Here is a 21,536-nt window from a genome sequence, read left to right on the forward strand (position 1 = left end):
CTTCACAAACTTGATCTTTTTTATGTTTATTTTACACATAGTTAGCGTAAATTAATGTATTTAGTAACATGAACAAACAATGAACAATGCTTGCACAGCATTTTAGTAAAACATTTACTAATGTGTTATTAAATATCAACACCGCGATTGTAACATTAGTTAAGTCCCAGAGTTAACTAAACTAACAATAAACAAACTGTATTTTTATTTACTGATGTTGACAAAGATTAATAAATACTAAAATAAATGTGTTGTCCTTTTAATTTCTGTTAATGTTCCTTAATGTTTCTATAAAATGACCAATATTGTTATGTGTTACCCAAACTTTTTGGTCTTTGTACATTCTTCAGCATTCAGCTAATGTGTTCTACAAAGAAATGTGCGAGAGTAAATGTCATCTTTAGGTAAAATACTTTTTCACCGGCTGATTTTCAGTACATTTTAAACAGCTAAATGAAAACAGGCAAGATCTTAAAACTGCCTTCAAGATCCTTTTACATAGAACTGCACTTTTAAGATTATCTCATATTCAATAGTTTTTAGGCTATTGCCCTTTTTCGACTTAGATATTTAATATGATGATTTAAATATGCATGATCTGAGGAAAGATTATTCAGATGAAATGCTCGGAAGGGGGGAAAAGAGCTGCATTACTCTGGCTGTTTTAGTCCCAGCAGACTTGTGCGTTGTGATTTTAAAATAAATTCTTCACACGTCAAAGAAAGCCAACTTACAGCTTCTTGCACATATATCTACCAAGTAGTTCAACATTTCTGTTATCCTCATTTTCTTACTCATGATTTATGTTTCCTGAACTCATACTAATGCACAGCCACAGTAGATTTCAAAACAGTTTTTTCAGAAACAATTTAATAAATAAACATCGAATCATCTCTTTTATTGAATGTAATGTTTTATTCAGAAGGTGTCAGTCGAAGATGACATGCCCTCATGAACCCTTCGGAAGTGCAAATGAATGCCAATTCAGATTGTTAAACTGCAAATTGCTCCGTTCACACGAGGCTTGATTTGAAAGTCATAGGCTGAGCTTTTGAGTACAGATGTTTGTCACAACTGACCATGTTTCCTGCCAATCATTTCTGATTCACTTCTAAGATATTTAATTATGCCTAATGAGAAGCTTTGCTGCAGTCATCAATAATAAACGAGCAACTGGAAAAAAGAAACATCAACATAAACTCTCCCTTGAGGCACTGCAGTAAACTTGAATATCAACACATTTTGCACTCTCAGAAATAACACTACATTATTCATTTATGCCAGCTGCTTTGGAATCAACATTATGCAAGTTTTTATTTTTTTATAACAGAACTCATGTGGATATAAATACAGATGCATATGCTGATTTAAAAAGCACAGTAACGTCAGTCATTTCTATTATGTTTACGTACCATTCAAATCTTTCCAGGAACCACTCCACAAATATACTTATCAATAATCACATCTCTTTATCACATACTTCCACATATGCTGTGTCGCCACTTCGCTGTTTATCCAAGCAGCTTTGAAGATGAGGGAGAAGTTGTGTTTGATCAAAGCAGGGATGGGACAGAGTCCCTTATTAGCATAATATTCATGCAGATCAGAGTAAATGCTCCATAATAGGGCCTGTCGTTGAAACAAATTGCAGGCGCAGCTCCCAGCCATGCCAGCCAGAGTGCCACAAATTCAAATCGGATTTGGTCGCAGTGGAATAATCGGAGTTGGCGAATTATGCTGTGATGAAGTCCTAATATTTCCCCAGAAATCTAGAGAGCCCCTTTGGGGTCGAGTACATTTTGAGGTGAGACACAAACAATTTGCCTGAGATGTATTACATTCCACCCAGACGAGTGAGGAAATTGGCTGCCGCGCAGAGTGAGTCAGTCCTAATAGAAGTCCTCATTTCAACGCCATCACAATAGTGAATAATGTGGCCATGACTTTTAGGGTCATTATTGAAGTTTCAGTACACCCAAGGAACAGGGCATGTCAAAACACAATTGCCATTTCTGCACATTTCTGTTTATAGCATTGTGAGAAACCAAATAAAGGACTAGCATAGGCTAGGCTGGGAGTATTCTCTGGAGGTTCTATTATATGAAAGATAATAGCTTCACACGGTAGCCAAACTCATATTAACATCTGAAACAGTCTAATGTACATGGACATAATGCTGTTGTTGCTTTGTTTGTTTCAGTCATAGTTTTAGTCTTTTAAGGAAAATATTATGTAAATGTAATCATTACTTCATAATCCTGTCATTCACAATCTAATTTGAGCAAACCCACTCACAAAATGTTACTAAAACACTAATAAAGTTTGTTGATTGGTGTGTCAACAGTTATTACGCATAACTGACTTAACTGTAGCAGATTACATGTTTCCTTAACTGTTAGAGTAAAGAGTAATGCTTTACACTGATAATTTGTAATAATAAATTATTAATAAAATTAGTTTACTTCAGTGCTTCACATAAAGTAACAAGGAAACCCCTAACATAACACTAGCCCCTAACTGACATTAGCATAACAAGTGAAAAATGTGCACCATAAGGAGATCAGGATGAGAGAGATGGATCATTGAAGATGAGGGAGAACACCTTGGTGGAAGCATGTCAGAGACTTACCAAGGCAGAGCAAGAGGGAGGCCGGAGGTTGGGTCCACGGCTCAGTATTTGGGATCCATTTGCCAGGATTGAGCTGTGGACAGGAAGATTTGAGTCCATGAAGGAAGAAGAAGCTAGAGGGAGCCAGTGAAGTTAGCTTCTCAAAGGCGAAGAGAATGGGAGGCCAGAAGACAGTGATGAAGATGACGTTGAACTATACATTAAAGAAGACTTGAGGAACAACTGGCTGATGAAGTAGCCTCAGAGCTAGGGGAACCGGTGGGGATGCAGGATATTTGGGCTGGTCAAAATCAACAGAAACTCAGAACTAGGTGAAACCAACAGATGTGTGTCTCATGGCTGGGAAACGAGACAGGATGTCAGATTCAGAGTTGTATGATACCAGTAAAGTGGTGGTAGGTTTGGTTTTAAGGTTTAGCGAAACCAGTAGCATTGAAAAAGACCAAAACAGGCTTATTGTGGATATGTCTTTATGCTACCACTGACCGCTTACCTCCATATGTACAACTTGCCCAATAGTAACTTTGCCCAACTGTGCCCAATAGCTTGCCATGTACACTGATGGACTTTGGGATACAGAGTGGATTGGATTGCAATGACAGGGTTTGAGTCCAGTGAAGAATGGTTCCAGAAACCAGGTAAAGCATTAGCAAAATAAATAAATAACATGCTGAAGATGTGATTAAATTTAAAACTGTGGTAAAATCATGCAGGCCCAATGTCTTTTTTTGTTTCTAGATGGCTTTTGAAAACACTATCGGTTGGGTTTAGGGAAGGAACTAGTGGGTCAGTCAGGCAGTCCACAGAAAGCTGAAAAACATTATGGTCTCTGGTGGATTTACTCAATGGCACACAAGAGAGAAATTTGAGATCATCAAAAAAGTGTACACAGTGGCCTCTGGTGAATTTGCAAAAATTGCAAGAAGATGTAATTCTGGTTACATATTTTGCAGTCTCCAGATATATAGACCTGGCTATGTATCCACTAATAGCCTGGGTTACAAAAGACAGTATACTGGACATGGAGCTTGGAAATTCAGATTGGCAGTATGGTCCAGTTCACCATACCTTTGTTGGTGCAAAATTTGAAATGTTTCACCTCCTTGTTCTCAAAACTTCACTTAGTGGCCAATACTGATGTTGGCTTGTGCACCTGGTCAGACTTTGCGATGAGTCTGATCTCTGTGACGACAGTGGCCATGTCACAATCACCAGCGATCTAACAACCAGAGATCGCTGGTAAACACTCACATTCACATGAACTACAAATCCGCCAAATTATGGACTACATAATCAGTCATGCAACCACACACACACACCTGCTCCATGTCACCAGTGATTGCAAACAGCTGAAGATGCTCAGACTGATTACTTGGACTATAAATTCAGCACACTAACACACAAGCTGCGTCTCAAATGGTACACTATACACTCATGCACTATGTACTTAAGCACTTACACACTCAACAGCATGGCATATGTATGTAGTGTCATCCCTAATGGAGCACTAATGTTTTATTTTTTTACTAAGCGGAAATTCAAACCGTTTCCCTGATGACGTTTGACAGTTGCCAAATTAGTGAAATAAATGACCAAACTACCAAACTATACCTGCCATAAGTATAACCGCATTCACCATCAGGAGGCACTATAATCACTGTCGTAGGGGAATTTTGCTTTCACCATCCAAAATAAATAAAGTTATCCAACATGTGCACCCGATAGCTCTGCCCCTTCCGCTACGTAAGCAAACATGCGGTTGTTGAGTGCACGAAGTGTCCATCTATCCACACTTAATTTTACTGGCTGAATGAGTGCATCATTCGGGTTATTAAAGTGCACTTAATTTTTTTAGGGTTTTCAGTGTGAACGCACTACCTTCACTCTTTATACTACAGAATGGTGTAGAATAGTGCATTAGTATGTATTTGGGACACAGCTACAGTGGTTACTGAGTCTTGTTATCTGCTATAGTGACATTACAACACGTTTCCTTTGTCTGGCGTTGCCATGTTTTTGATCCTTGGCTCGTTTATTTGTTTAATCTTGTTTGCTGCCTACTTTGTGACCATCTGCCTGTTATTTCGACTACGACTCCAGATTGCCCTTATACATCTGTTTGCCCCTGTATTAACCACTGCTTACCTGACCCGGCCAATAAACCTGCATTTGGATCCGCATCCCTGTGGTCAGTGTCACATCACTGGTTTAAGGCTTCTGGCATTTTCTCTGGTTTCGATTTAGTTACGAGCCTAGCTCTAGATGTGCAGTAGTCTCTGGCTTATGGTCTGATGTCAGCATGGCTGAAGCCTGGCTTGGCTCTGGGTCAAAAGCTACTCTACTTTCTCCTCATCAGCCATGAACCAAAACCCAGTCCACTTATTGAGAAGTGTTCACAAAGACCTTGAAAAAGACATTCACTCCCATATAAAAGAAAACATACAGAGCAGTCAGGGTGGTGGGTTAGACATGACAGATCTGAAAATCTATAATATGGTCCTCCAGGGGCACAATCCTCTTTCTCAAGGTGCAGGCAGCGGATGCTGAATAATCTGTCTTTTGTTTCCTGTTGAGGTCCGGTGTTCTGACAAACACTGTCGTGTAAAGTGAAAAAGAAAATTTAATCAAGGTAGAACGCATTTATATTTTAGGGAAAATAGAAACTTTATCAGAGGATCTGAGTTTACATTGTGCATGAAAGCAAAATGCCTGAGAAGGAATGTGTGAAAGTATTGAAATGTGTTTTCATTTCCTGCTCTCTGGTTGTTTTCTCTCAACGTGTCCCCATTAGGATTCTGCATGATGCACGTTTTTATTTATCATCATAGAAATCAAAAAACGTAGTAGATGATGAACTTTTCCTTCAATTCTGTTGATGTGATTTGCACTTTTAAATTAGTTTCTTTTCTTCTGAAAATTCATATTTCCTTGTCTCCCATCCTCACTTGTGCTTTATTTATTCCTCAAATTAATACGGGTCATGTCACAGTTGTCGCTCAATAAGAGCTGCTAGGGCAGATGTCGAGAGCCATGCAGAATCTCCAGTATCTAAGGTTGGTTGACATACAAAAGTGAGAACTTTCTGCTACTTCTGTGATGTCCAGGAAGACAGACAGGTACGGGCTTCTCTCGCCGCCTTGTTTGATGGGATGGCTGTCAGATGTCTGTGTGCCTCCACTAGGGTTCACATTTGGAGTCCAAGTCTGCTTCTCACTACAAAGACATCTAAGACTTTTCTAATCCTCAAGGCCAGAAGGTGAAGAAAGTTTCCAGGGGTCAAACAGCATGAGTAAAACTCTTTACTTTTAACTTTTAACAGATACTGCTAAACTTTACTTTCAGTGCGTGCTCAAAATTCTTTAAAAATCTCATAAATAGTTAAGTTTTGTTTGCTCCTGGTAATTCAGTTTACAGTGTGGTAATGGTACGTACAACCTAAAAATATTTTTTTCAAACTACTTGTTTAAAATGAGCTGAAACCACACAATTCTTGTGATTTTATTTATTTATTTATTTTTGCAAACTGAATTGTTTTATGTTCACTCTACTTAAATTAGTATTTTTGTGTTGGGACAACATGAATGAACTGTGTAGAACCGTGCAATGAGAATATTTAATAATTCTATATATTATGAAAATGTACAAGTACTGTATTGACTAACATAGGCTCATTCTGGAAACATAGCTCTATTTACATTTCTGGAGATCGTGAATTATGTAGCCAGAAGTGTGTATGGCTGCATTTCATCTTTAAAAATGAAAGCTGCTGGGCGGTATTACAAAGTTCCCTTTTGCGCTTACCAACTGACCGCTTACCTCCATATGGATGACTTTTCTGCCTTTACCAGTTTGTCCATTAGCTCGCCATGTATGCCGGTGCACTTGTGGCACAGAGAAGAGATGACCACGAGTCTGGTGAAAAATGGTTTCAGAAAGCAGGTAAGACAAAAACAGAGATCAAAAAATAGAACAGGGTGAGAATGTGGTAAAAATCAGGTGAGGGCTTTTCTTTTTCTGGATTGCTTTTAAAAGCACTCGCTGGGTTTAGTGAACTGGTGAGTGGGTCAATTAGTGCTTTTGAAAACATTATTGGTTGAGTTTAGTGAAGCAGGACATTGGGTCAGTCGATCGGTCAGTCAGTCAGTCAGTCAGTCAGTCAGTCAGTCAATTGATCGGTCAGTCAGACAGTCAGTCAGTCAAAAGTGGCCTCTAGTGGATTTACGTTAGAACAGCAGACACAAATGACACTCGCTAGAGAAACTTGAGATCTCAAAAAGCATACACAGTAGCCTCTGGTGTATTCGCAAAAGCAAAAACTGAAAAAAAAAATTTACCTCCCGAGACGAATTTGGCTATTGCGAAGAATTAGAATTAGAATTGTATATTGCGGTACATTTTTAAAAATGAGCTTGGGTTGGTATTGAGGATGGTGTTAATCACAGTGCCAGATGCTTGGAGACGTATTTGGTTAATTAGCTTATTAGTTTAAACATTACATTTTTTACATGTTAATCTGGCCTTCTATATCCTGAAATATTGATTAAAAATTATGTGACTATTTTTTATTATTGTACAGTGTTGAGTTTGGCAACATCATTTAGTTTAAACATTTTACTCTGAACGTTTATATACAGTTAAGCAATCCACTAAGTGTTTTGTTGTTAATATACGTGTTAAAGTAACCTTTTTGACAACTTGGGTCAATATCATGTTTAGATCAATATCATATTAAAATCTTCAGCAATAAAAAAAAAAAAGATATTGTGGGCTGCTTGAATAAAAATTTGGAGTCCTGAAATGTACATAATGGTTTTTTTTTAATGGTATAATAATCTCTTATATGTTGGAAAATCAAGGGAAAATTGTATATTTACAATACAGTCCTTTTTGTTTTGATTTTCAAGTACTCCCACATGCCTATAAATTGAACATGTAATACTCAAGCTCATAAAAACATCACCATTTTGAAACCTGTTTGCATTGGTGCGAAACAATCAGCCAAAGCATATGGGGTTCTCTATTTTTGGTTTATGTAAATTTGGTGTTATGTAAAAGCCTCCTTAAAAGCTACATTTTATTTTTTATTTTCAATACAGTAAAATACTTTGGCCCTCATAGCTTGCATCCAGAGGTAAATAGCTCAACTTTTGAAAATTAGATTGGCTTGATAAGACTTCACATAACAGCCTTAGGCATTTACAAACAATACAAGTTAAGGAAGATCCTTGACAGTAAACAGCAGGACTGAGATGAGCCTGTGATACAAATCAGCTTGGAATTAACTCTGTTGTTTAGTCTCATTTGCAGAGTCCATTAAGTAATAACACTGCAGGATAACATACTTTTTAGCAATAAATTAATTCATATCAAAGCACAGTAAGAATAATGAAGAAATTGCCTCATAATAGTTTTTGTTATTTGCTTTCCTAGAGTGGATAGAGTGGAATTATATTTTTATGAGGGATATATCCTATAGGCTGTTTATATATCCTATGGATATATCCTATAAGCTGTTTCTCAATATGCGTTCTTCAGTGGTCGTGCGTTCTCGTGTTTTCGTGTAATATCATCAGCTGCCAAAGTTCAGTTTCAATACTCAAGACAGCAAGAACAGAGGGCTCATGAAACTTTCCCGGATGTGTTCTTGATATCGAGGACACACTGATGCAGACTTAGCACCGATCTAGCTCTAGAAGTCCCAGAAGTCATTGCGACTGGAGGTGGGAAGCGCTGCATTTTATATCTATTTATAATTAAAGTTCAGAGATATAACTTATTTACCTCAGGAGTTTGCCTAAATGAAACGGTGAGTATAAACATTACCATGAAAATCTTAATAAAGGAATAAACACATTAAGTAGATTATTTGCTCAAATTCGTATTAAAACCTGTTTTATTTGTATTGTGCAATTAATATTTATAATGTTTTTATGCATAGTATATATTTTAAAAAGGGAAAAATCAATAAATCCCTGTATGAATGCTTTATTGTTTAAATAATATTCCATTAAAAACACTTGAAGGTCATGTGACCATCAGGAAGAACACAGCATCTCATTTCTCAGAAGACGCATTCTCTGTTCTCACGGTCTCCCAAGTTCATTCTTCCGAGGCCACCTGGCAAGACTGGTCTCCACAAGAACACAAGACCTTTCTCTGAATTCTTGGAATTGAGAAACAGTCATAGAGTACACAAAAATGAAAATGACTAAAACATAAGAAATTATTGAAGTGGATGAAGAGAGAGTTTAATAAGTTAAAATTAATACCTTAGCTGGCAGCTAGCTTTCCGCAGCTCTTACATGGTCGGCCACTGAAGATAAGCAGGGCTGAACCGAGTCAGTACCTGGATAGAAGACCACAAAGGAAAGCTAGGTTGTTGCTGGAAGTGGTGTTAGTGAGACCAGCACAAGATGCTCATGGGGACTCTAAACTGTCAGCGAACGCTGTCTTTAGAAGGAGATGTTAAATAATAATAATCAGTAATAAATAATAATTGGCTTCATCACTCGGTCTCCTGTCCACAAATCAGCTGGTGTGTGGTGTGCAATATCCCTGCCATCATGTCATCCAGGTGGATGCTGCACACTGGTGGTGGATGAGGAGATTCTTCCCAAAAATGTGTAAAAAGTGTCCAGAAAAGCGCTATATAAATGCAAGTAATTATTAGGATACCTTTTAGTATTTTAGTTTTGTTTTAAGTACAAATTTACATTGCAATATACTTCTACAGTATGTAACGCTGAGGCTTTGTTAGAATCCATGTGCAAAAGTTTATTAAAGGTGTTAGGCAGAGACATCGAGGAGTGAACAGGCAGAGAGTCTGCAACATATAAGCAGTCCAATCCAAATGCAGATGACGCAGTACGAGAGCAGTCAGAATTTCAGTAACACAACAATCAGTCCAAAACAATCAAAAGGGCAAAGACAGAGAATGTACAAGGCAGGCAGGGTCATACACATAGCAGTCATGAAAGTCACTTGGAAAAATGCTTGGTAGGGCAGGTAAACTGGCAATACTTTGCAAGGAAGCATGGCCTGAGTTCTCACTGAAATACAGCACAAACAGAAAGTGACTGCAGAGGGAGCAGAGCTGAGTCAATGGTCAGGCGAGGGCTTCTTCTGCTGGCGTGGCGTTACACAGTATTAGATAAATGATATAAGTATTGCTTTTTAATAAAAATGCATTATACTTAAGTGAATTTGTGAAAAAAAAAAGATTTTACTTTTAGATTTAAGCATCCCAGACTCATTATATCCCTGTATACATTTCTGGAAATCGTGAGGTACATTCCAGAAGGTACGTTTTTCTTTTTTTTTTTTTTTTTTTATTTCCACCAGAGGCAGGTTTAGATCTCAAATCTCAAATTTCTCTCTCGAGTGCCGTTTGTGCCAGCTCTTCTTGTGTAAATCCACCTCAGGCCGCTGTTCACTGACTGATCATCTCTAAACCTAATTGACAGTGTTTTCAAAAGCAACCCAGAAAAAGAAAAAACCTTCCGGCCGCTTGATTTTTGCTACATTTGCAGATCTTGCCATGTTCTCACTCTATTATTTACTTGTTTATTTTATTTTTATAAACAGAAGCCAGCGACAGTGTCCTACCTCCCCTTGGCATTCATTTTAAGGATGGACGGCTACATAATTCGTGCTCTCCAAAAATGTATATGTAGGTGCATTTTCACAATAAGCCTGTGTTGGATTTTAGTAAATTTTCTTAAAAAAATACTGCTTACATTAAAAGCAAAAAGCACTGTGATGCGCTATCAACAGGCAATGATAAATCCTTAGAATAAAGCTGTATTGGCCAATCATAAAGGAGAAAACAATGTGCATGCTGATGTAACGGAGGCCAGCTAGTAAGTGCTGTGCAGGTAAACCACACTCCTCTGACCTCTAAAGGTGCTCTAGCGCAGGGGTTCCCAAACTTTTCAGCACGCGACCCCTAAAATAACAATGCCAGTGACTCGCGACCCCCAATATCCTCTGAGGTGGTTATAAATACAGAAAACTTGCATTCAATGGCGCACACACACACCAATAGACCGAAGTCTATTCTTTGTTTAATTTTTTTTATGTATGTCAGTGCTGTAAATGGGCCAGAAAGTTTAACCTCTTGTTATAAAATCAATCTGCTGCATCTGACACTATTGCTGTCTTTTAATATAATGTATTTATCCGAGGGGTCGCAATCCAATAGAACAAGTAAATAAGCTACTATAGTAACTATAAACGACTGTTTTTTTCTCTTCAGTTGGTTATAGATAAAATATGGTAATTCTTATGGCCTAATAATAATAAGTAGATTTTTGGAAATCACCAGGCGACCCTCCTTCATTGTTCCGCGACCCCTCAAGGGGTCCCGACCCCCACTTTGAGAACCACTGCTCTAGCGACAGACACTAGGGGCCATGGTCTTTAGCCTCCTTGTTTGAGCAACCGAATCCCATGCAGAGGATCGCTGGTTCGATACCAGCTCGGAGCGGGTTGGGTGGTGTAGGACCCGCAGGGTTACATTGGTGCCGTGACCTGGATGGGAGTGAGGTTTAGGGGGTGAGTGCAACGGAGGCCAGCTAGTAAGTGCTGTGCAGGTAAACCTCACTCCTCTAACCTCTGAAGATACCAGCTGATAATAGCAATACAGATATGTTTGTAGCAGTCCTGAAATTCACCTGCATCATGTTGATAGATTTAAATTTACACTGTTATGATAAAAATGTTCACAAGGAAAAAAAAGTACTTACATTTAAATTTTTCAATATACTGTAGCAATTGCATTATTGCTAGATGTCAACCCCTTAAAGAAAGACTACTCACACAGAAAAAAAGTAAAAGAGGAGCAGTTGCAAAGGGAAAACGCATTCCAGGAGAAACCAAGGTCAGGATGAAACATAGCAAGAGGAACAAGCATGAAAGTCTACTTTCTTCTTCCTCTGAAGACAGACAATACATTTCAGACATTGCAGTGTTTCATAGTAATAGGATTCGGGATTGCGGACTCCTGTGCATGAGGGCTAACATTAAAACAGCATTGCATCATATTAATCCTTAACGTAAGCCACACACGTCTTCTGTTAAAATGTTAAAAAAGAAGGGTCGATTATTTTTATTTAAAACCCCTTCTCAGATTCATTGGACTCGTGAAAAGAAGTCCCATTGTGGCAAAAATTCATGAATACGAGTTATGAACTACACCTCATAGACAATAGCGCTCAGCATAACGCCCAGAGCCATATCTTTAGAGAGCGAGTGCAAAAGCAAAGCAAAACACTAACGTCCTCGATTCATAACAGGAGGGAGGAGAGCGGAGTTAAATGAGTAACTGAGTGGTGCCACTCTTAGATAATGGCCAAAGCCCACTGTGGGAGCGCGAGAAGAAAAAAGGCCAATAAAGAATTATTAAATGGATTTTCATCTTTCTGCCAGCACAAACGGTTGCTGTGCCAGGCGTTCTCCCAGCGGCACCCGTGCAGTGATATTCAACGGTCCCTCCAATTTCAATATGACAATGCCAACGGCAAAAGCATCACGTCCCTCGCCGCTGCACCGCGGATACACTGAACTTCCTGACATCGGCTTGATGATCCAGTTTCGGCTGGTTTTTAATTAACCCGAGGGTCAGATCTCAAAGCACACCACTTTTGGGAATTTCGCTATCTAGATGAAGGGCGGTTAGATACATCCGCAGATTAGAGATATGGAGGAGATTTAATTGACTAGCCTTTATGATACTCCAGAGAGGTGATGAATATGTGCACTTCAGTGATGCTGAAATTGGAAAGTAGCCTAAATTAATAGCAATATATACACTTTCTGAAAAGGAGCACTAGAAAAAAAAGGATATTGCAAGTAAATGTAATAAACAATAACAGTTCAAAAAGTCTTCTAAGTTCAAAACTCAGCATAATTTGATGTAAGATTATCTTTTATACACGCACACACACACGGGACGACGTGTTGGCACAGTGGGTAGTGCAAGAAGGTCGCTGGTTTGAGCCTCGGCTGGGTCAGTTGGCGTTTCTGTTTGGAGTTTTCATGTACTCATTGTGTTCACGTGGGTTTCCTCCCGTGCTTCGCTTTCCCCCACAAGTCCAAAGTCCAAAGTCCGCTGCGTAAAAATGTGCTGGATAAGTTGGCGGTTCATTCCACTGTGGCGACTGCGGATTAATAAAGGGACTAAGTCGACAAGAAAACGAATGAATGAATGATGGTACCGCCACACTACTGAGAAATGTAGTTAAGCTAGTAGTGTAACAACTTTTAGCGACGCTACTGCCCAACACTGTCACTTTCATTTAATTTATTTCATCAATTAAACTTATGAGGAACAAAGGCTGTTTCTCAATATGCGTTCTTCAGCGATCTCGCGTTCTCGTGTTCTTGTGTAATGCCATCAACAACCGTCAAAGTTGTCACATCCTGTCTTCTTTTTGTCTTTGTTTTCGTCATCTGACCTTCCCCCATGTGCTCTTTTATTCCAGTTCCCGCCATTTGTAAATGTTCATCACCTTCACCTGTGTTCATCACCTGTCTGTAATCAGTTCAATCATTCCCCTGTGTATTTGCAGTTCCTGTGTGTCATTCAGTCCTAATCCAGTAGTTGATGTCTGTTTTCAACCCATGTTCTTCCTGAGTCTCCTGTGTTCTTTGATGTAAGTGTTTATCAATAAATCCACATCTTTTGATAAATCCTATGATCTGGTGCCTTCCGGTTGTGAACCCAGGCGTTTAAAAAGTTCACTTCTAAATGTAAAAACTAAGTATGGAGGACGCATGAAAGTTTCCGGATGTGTTGTTGACATTGAGAATGCGTGGATGAAGACTTAAGCACAAAACTAGCTTGAGAAGTCCCAGAAGTCATTGCGGGTAAATAAAGGAAGGGAAAAGAATTCTCTATACTGGATTTAATATTGGAGTTCAAAGATGTAACATTTATTTCAGGAGTTTGCCTAAAAATATTAATAAAAGCATAAATGCATTAAGGTTGTTAATTTGCTGAAATTCGTATTAAATCTATTTTATTTTTATTGTGCAACGTGAATTTGTAAGGTTTTATCTATGTTGTATGTATGTATGTATGTATGTATGTATGTGTGTGTGTGTATATATGTGTATATATATATATATATATATATATATATATATATATATATATATAAGGGAAAAACTAATAGTTGTACGAATGATAGAATGTTTGAATAATTAACATGTAAAGGTCACATGACAATCAGGAATAGACCAGCATCTAATTTCTCACAGGACGCGTTCTGTGTTCTCCCAAGTTAATTCTTCCGTGGAATCCTGGCAAGAAAAGTCTTTTCTTGGTATTAAGATATAGCCACAGGGTTCTCTTGTGAAGCCAATTAATCTTAATCACTTTAGTTTGGACAACCAGTATTGTCTGTTGCATTGTTTTAAAGCTTGCCAACCTAAACAACTTTAGCTGTGATTCATCAGCAGATCATTCGTAAGTCAGCTTATAAACTGACCAGCTGATTTTCGGGATTTTAAACCACTCCAGTGTCCATCTATCTGTGTTTGCACTCAGTAAACAGCGGTGAGTTCGGTGAACTGATGATCTTTACAGCCAATCACAGTCAGTTTTGTTGAGCATGTGAACACAATGGCAAATCAGCGGTGTTTAAAAAATATGCTCCATAGCACTCAAATGTTAGCGGAAAATTAATGTTTTAAAATCTCAGTATAGATTGTTACCGAATTCCAGTATCATGACAAACCTTGTGTGAGGTGCATGATTGTAGTTGTAGTTCAGTTCAGTGACCGAACTGTAGTTCTCCAGCGATCTGCAACTGCTCAATCACTGGTGATCATAAAAGATACACATTTTTCAGACTACAAGTAACTTTTTACTACATCCAACTACCAGTCACTAGTAGAGTATCAATAGACTGTTAAGCCCCTCTCATACTCTCAATGAAGATCTAAAAAAAAAAAAAAGTTAAAAATACCTGTAGTCGAATATTGTTAAAGGGCCATGAAACCCCCTCGTTTCAGCAGGGGGGTTTTCACACCTCTACTTTGGAAAAGTCAGAAAAGTGGGCGTGTCCAGCTCTGTTTAGGGGGGAATGTCAGAGGAAGAAAAGTGGGATGGTGTGGGAGTGTCTATTTGGGCACGTGCGAGTTTCAGAGTCAAAATACACATACACACACACACACAGGAGAAAAGTGATGGTGTTTAACATGGACATCTGTAGTCAAATTATTTGCCAAATTATTAAATGGTGGACTTTAACTGCAGTTTGGCTTTTTCATTCAGGGAATTCATTCATGCCCCTCACGACAAACGAGATATTTGATTCGAGGAACTGCTTTAAGCGTGTATTTTTCATGCAATGTTTGATACCGCACGGTGAATGAGAGAAAAAAAAACCTCTGCATTTCCCAGAAACTTAGATGCACACGGCAGGTAGTGTTAGAAAGCCGCGTGTGTTATTCCGGTCACTAAATGCAGTGAAAACCCTACACGAGGTTAAAGTTTGGTTGTGGTGCTAACATGTTTACACTCGGTGCAATGGTTAACTTAGTTCGATACAACAAACTAAACAAACAACAACAAATAACAATTTAGAACAAACTAAATAAACAAAGAGCGCTGGTCGCTCACTTACCAAATCTGTAGAGACAGGACAATCACCAGCAACTAGGGTCGCGTCTTTATGAAGAGAATACTACAAGCGAATCCAGATCTTAGCGTTTGCTGATGAGAACAGCTCTCAGGTAAACAATGTACCTCCTTAGACACGTAAGTTATTGTTGTCGCGCGTCGCGTACACTGTTAATCCACACGTGAGTCTGAGCTCTCACAGAGAGAAAATGAAAACGAGACTTAACTGCAGCAAACTATAAAAGCAACACTTCACGCTTGTTTTGCCAACACAACGTGGCGTCTCTGTCGTGTAAACATGGTGACACTAATGAATATTAATGAAGTTGCACAATAGAGCGCGCTGATTGGTTTAAACCAAGCCTTACTCATGCATTAATGCATCACACTGTAAAACGTAATAAGACACACTCTGGAACAGGCGTCCAGTCTGCACGCTGGAATACAACGCTATTATGTCATGACCGTGACGTAGCTTCAAAAATTCGTTTCAAACCGGAAATATGAATTTGCTTGAAAAAACGCAAAAACAACCAATTTACACATTTTAGTGAAATATAGGTGTCCTAATAGTGTTTTTAGCAGTGTGGGACACATATATGAATGTCAACAGCTCAAAAAATGTGTTTTGGTGTTTCGTGACCCTTTAAGGCAAGTGTACAGGGAACAATTTTTGCTGTCATATGACCATAAACGTGATTTTTATCTCATCGGGAGAAGTCATGTAAAAAAAAAAAAGCTGCTGGTTTGTATTTAGGTGGTGTTTGTGAATAAGGCTGGGCATACACTCTACGATTTTCAACATAGGTTCATTCTGAAAACGTAGCCCTATATACAGGGGGCTTTTCTTTTTCTGCATTGCTTTTTGGTGGAAACGCAAAAATTCTAGTGGGTTAGAGAAAACAAAAACTGGAAAAAATAAAAAAAAGTAGCTTTTGAGACATGTTTTGTCTCTCCAGAAATGTATATGGGGTACGTAATCAAAATGAGCCTGGGTTGACAATTTCAGTGCAATTTCAGCAAGGTACAATTTCACATTGTGCATGATGTTCTGAAGCTTACGATTCATGTGCTCACTCTATATGGTCTGATTGTTCAGCAGAAACTTGACAACCAACACTGCTCATGAAATCAAACCATCAAACCCCTATTTTATTATTTTTTTGTTTAATGGTAGTTGGCAAACTAGCACATGATGTATTTAAGCCACCTAAAGGGAAGGGGTGGAAAGCTTGTGTGGAAAGAAAGAAATTAAATATCACTGCTTTTTTTAGAATCAGATCTGTGTCTTGCAGATATATGAACATGATATGTGTTTAATTGTTTTTGTCAGTTCTGGAATATATATTTTAATATCACACCATCGTCCCCCTGTGAACCTGTGAGTGTGTGTCTATTTTGATGCAGGTGCTGCACAAACAGAGTTCAGTTCAATCGGTTTGTAGGTCTGATTCAAATGTGCCATTCTCACACGAGGGCAGACCAAAATCTCTGACATGTCAGAAAATCATCCAACCATGCGATTGCAGATCATAGGGGTTATTAAAATCCTCTCCATTCCCCCTGTACGCTGCACAAACTCAGCATCACAAATGACAAACAGCAAAGCTAAAATCTGGGCAGATTCATAGAAGAATTACAAAATACAAAATCTGACCAAAATTACACAGTGTATGCCTCAAGTAAATGAGCTTATCATTCAATCTATCTGAAGTTGACCATTCAGAAGGATGAACAGCAAATATGACGTGTCATGCTTTATAATTCACGCACAGAGAGTGACCAGGCGCCCTGATTGCTGAACAAGAGCCGGTATGTTTCTGTAGCAAACATTCATGGCACGTATAACTATTTGCAACGCAAGCTCATTCTGTTGCAGGGCGGTATGACGCCGTTCCTTTTTGCACTTACCAGCTGACCGTTAGCCTTCATATGAACGGCTTTCCCGCTTTTACCAGTTTGACCACAATAAGGGTGTTAGAGTCTGGTGAAGAACGTTTGTTCCAGAAAGCGGGTAAGACAAAAATAGAAGGCAAAAAATAAGCAAGTAAATAACAGGGTGAGAGTGTGGTAAAATCTGACAACATTGTACGAATCATGCGAGAGCTTCTTTTTCTGGCGTGGTTTTTAAAACTGTGGGTTGGGTTTAGGGAAGTGGGTGAGCGGGTCAATCGGTGCTTTTGAAAACACTATTGGTTAGGTTTAGTAAAGGAGGAGGGTGGGTCAGTCGATCAGTCAGTCAGTCGACAGTGGCCTCTGGTGGATTTACGCAAGAAGACCAGGCGGAAATGACACTCACGAGAGAAATTTGAGAGATCTGAAAAAGCATACACAGCGGCCTCTGGTGGATTCGCTAAAACAAAAACTGTATAAAAAAAAACGTTGCTCCTGGGACATATTTGGCGCTCTCCAGAAATGTATACAGCAGTACATTTTGGCTCATATGAGAGAGACTGACTCTGAAAGCACTGTCTTACTCTGTCCATGTACAGAATTTCTTGTGATCAAGGTCATAAAATGATGTTGTATAGTACATATTTTCACATAAACTCACTCACGACCTGTGCATTGACATACAATCTTCCGCCCATCAACATTTACACACAACAACATACACAACATACATGAATGCCTTCAACAAACTTACTGATGAAAATGTAAATACATATTTTCCTCTTTATAAGAAAGTAAACATAGTTGGGCAAAATAGGTAAAATAGGTGGGCAACTGGGCAAAAACATCAAAGGTACATCAAAGACTTACATCAAGCACAGATCCAATATACACATAGAGTATGCTTTCACACACTGATTTTCCTATTTTCAACCACTGAAATAATTTCACAAATAAAAACGTAAAAAAAAGTTTTGTTCATCAATCTTTAATTGAAATATGTAAACTTGTTTTAATTATTATACTGGATTTTGTTAAAACTAAAAGCATTTCAGTGCATGCAAAAGAATATGCATAAAAATACCTATGCTTGTGCACAGTCTGATGGAGGATGTAGATAAATCATAGCATACATATTTTAAATCTCATTACAGATCAATTGATGTCTGACCTATTTGACATTACTTTCCCCAATAATCCAATATTGTGATATTAGTATGAAATCAATTTAATGTCTAAAACATGGCATCGTTTGTCAAACATATTGACCTACATGTACAAATTCATGTCAAGGCTCATGTTGGTTAACAGTTCGGCACTCATGTCATGCTGTATTTATTTATTGCAAGCTTATAGATTTATAGAATAAAAACAAAAAATTGGTAATGCTTCTATTTGGAATAACATTTCAGTTTCTACTGTAAGAGAGCTTTTTGAATGTTTTTTTACTGATGTACACTCAATGGAAAGAACAGATGTAACGAAAGAGAGAAACCAATCAGAAGGTGAGCCAGAGTCGCTCCTATTAAATCATTGCAACAGGTCAATGGTTAGATTTAAGGCATTTACCAGCCACAGTCTACTTTGCTTTATAGCAAGTTTTATGGTCTCACTTTATATTAAGTTTGTTACACTTTAGTTTAATGTATAACTTACGCTATTAACAAACCATTACAATTTTTAGCTTAATAAACTACTAATTAGCTCCTTATTAATCAATAGTAGGGTAGTAGTTGAGTTTTGGGTATTGCATGGGTTTAAGGACGTGCTACTACAGTTAATACATTAATACTAGGCAGGTAATATCCCAGCAATAAAAAGTGTAAATTATTACTTAAATTAAAGTGTTACCCACAAAGCTTTTGGTTTTATTGAGGTGGGATACGGGTATGGTTAGGGACAGGGAAAGGTTTGGTTTGACAGTTTATAGCCTATTAGGGTTATTGTGTAAGGGATGGGTCAACAGTACAATTATAAACCTATGTTCATTCCCCTTCGGCTTAGTCCTTTTATTAATCTGATGTTTGACTCAGCGAAATGAACCACTAACTTTTCCAGCATATGTTTTACACAGCAGGAACTGGGAAACATCCATACACTCTCACATGCACACACATACACTACGGCCAATTTAGTTTATTCAATTCACCTATACCACATGTCTTTGGACATGCAAACATCGGGAGAACATGCAAACTCAACAGAGAAATGGCAACTGGCCCAGCCGGGACTCGGACCAGTGCTAACCACTGAGCCACTGCGTCACCCTAATTATAAACATAATTACAGAAATTAATTACAGATTTAATTACATTTTTAACATGACCAAATGATTAATTTCAATGTTAATTACAAAGTATTTAAGGCCAATTAGTAAAAACAAGTTTGCTCAAACTCCTAAGTTGAACTCCAAACAAACTTTGTTTTGGCCTTGTTTTGTAAAAAAAAAAATAAAAAAATGTCCTTGGATTTTACATAAAGTGTATTTAAGTATGTTGGGGAGCCATCTAAAAATAGTAGATATTAAGCATACAGTTTAATAAAACTCTAATGACTTCTAGTTGATATGTAGTTAACAGTAGAAAGTCAAAAGAGCTCCACCAACTTGAAAGAAAAACATCTACATAAATAATGACACTGAGCACGTTCATCAAATGCAATGTTTGTTTGACAATGAACAGACCATCATGAAAGCTGAAATTAGAATTTACATTTTTCAGTTGTTTTCCCGCAGTTATTAATCATTTATGTGCAATGTCACGGAAAGTAGAAAGTCAATTGGAATGGATGTATTTCTGTAACATGTCTGTCTCGAGTTCACAGCAGGCGGTAGCCGCATATCCTCACCGCCGCGCGTCTTCAAAGAGCAGAAGTCCTCCCTGGAACGAGCTGCAGAAAAACAAACACTGCCTTGATATCATAGCGTACACAAACCCTCCAGAGAGGTGTAGCATATCCTGAATGCTCAATGATCTCATTAACCGCTGGCCATCACACTGGGAGGCCGAGGTCACAAGTACACAACATGGTTGTAACCTTTTGTCTCCTGGCAAAATCAATGACTGCAAATTATATTTAGAGGAGATATGGAAAGTGAGACCACTCATCTCGAGTGGCAGATAAGATAATCATCCGCAATCGCCGCACTGTCTCTCAAGCTCTCGCTGTTTTCTCTGTAGGAAATTAGGATGAAGAACTACACATGCATTCAAATTAATAATAATAAATTGGTGTGGAAACATATTCACTCATATATTTGTGAAACCTTGTTTCCAGAGGGAAAAACTAAAATTATATACAGTATGATGTATCTTTTAATTATGCGTTTTAATTGTGAGTTTATATCCCACAGTTTGTACCCTTTTTTGCACAATATGGGGTAATGTATGAAATAACATCTTGCTATTCTGTAATCTTTCACATTCTGAAGATTTAAAATTCTCAAATCTTGCAATTCTGGCTTATATCTTAAAATTCTGATTGAGTGTAAATTGGTAATTGTTGTGTTGACAGGCCGGTGTATCATGAAAAAAAAGACGAGTCCCACTTTATATTAAGTGGCCTTAACTAATATGTACTTACAAAGGAACTAATAGTTTGTTACAATGTACTTATTTTGTAAATACATGTATTTACTGTGTACTTATTCTTGATTAAATACATATATGTAATTACATCTGTAATTAACTTTGTAATTACATTTGTAAATACACTGTTCCCTTACACCTTAACCCACCCTTAATCCTACCCATGCTATCAAACCTGTCCATAACCCAAACTCTATTCCAACTCAAAAGCACCACAAGTGTTCTCAAATACATTATAAACACAGTAAGTACATTGTATTAATTTTTTTATGTAAGTACATAGTAGTTAAAGACACTTAATATAAAGTGGGACCAAAAGATGTCTTTCATTATATTGTATAACATTCCAATGCATTTAGTACATTTACCAAAAAAAAAGGTAGCACTTTAGTTTAAGTACAAATTAAATAAAATTTAATGATTTTCAAAATTACTAGTCACTCACCATTTTCAATAACCACAGTTTTGTTGTTAGGGAAAAATATATGTTATATGAATAAATTTCACTTTTGACTAAAATTACTTAATCTACATTTTGTGTTATGTGTTGTGTATGAGCTTGTTCCATGTGCAATAGCAAATGGGTTATGGTTTATAGTGTTTCACTGCTATTAGGTTATATTTTACATGACGTTTCATGGCTCAAAATAAAGGATTTACCAAATGTATCTCTGACGCACCAAAAATAAATAAATAATCATTTCTTTCCCAAAACTTTAAATAATGGGTCAAAACAAGCAATATATAGCTGTATATGTGCTTTATATTGAACAAAACTTTTCTTTAAAAAAGCAAAACAACT

General features: G+C 37.7%; 1 protein-coding gene and 1 long non-coding RNA gene across 4 annotated transcripts in view; one reads left to right on the forward strand and one right to left on the reverse strand.

The window, feature by feature from the left end:
- The window catches only part of ntng1b (netrin g1b), a 167,463-nt gene that overhangs the window by 100,940 nt on the left and 44,987 nt on the right, over positions 1-21,536 (forward strand). The window lies entirely within an intron of this gene.
- Positions 16,424-21,536, reverse strand: part of LOC141378020 (uncharacterized) — a 76,744-nt gene continuing 71,631 nt past the window's right edge. The window contains exon 3 of the long non-coding RNA XR_012391283.1: positions 16,424-20,036. This is a non-coding gene — a long non-coding RNA (uncharacterized lncRNA). The remainder of the gene's footprint in view (positions 20,037-21,536) is intronic.

The sequence above is a fragment of the Danio rerio genome, chromosome 2, assembly GCF_049306965.1.
Source record: "Danio rerio strain Tuebingen ecotype United States chromosome 2, GRCz12tu, whole genome shotgun sequence".
Lineage (NCBI taxonomy): Eukaryota > Metazoa > Chordata > Actinopteri > Cypriniformes > Danionidae > Danio > Danio rerio.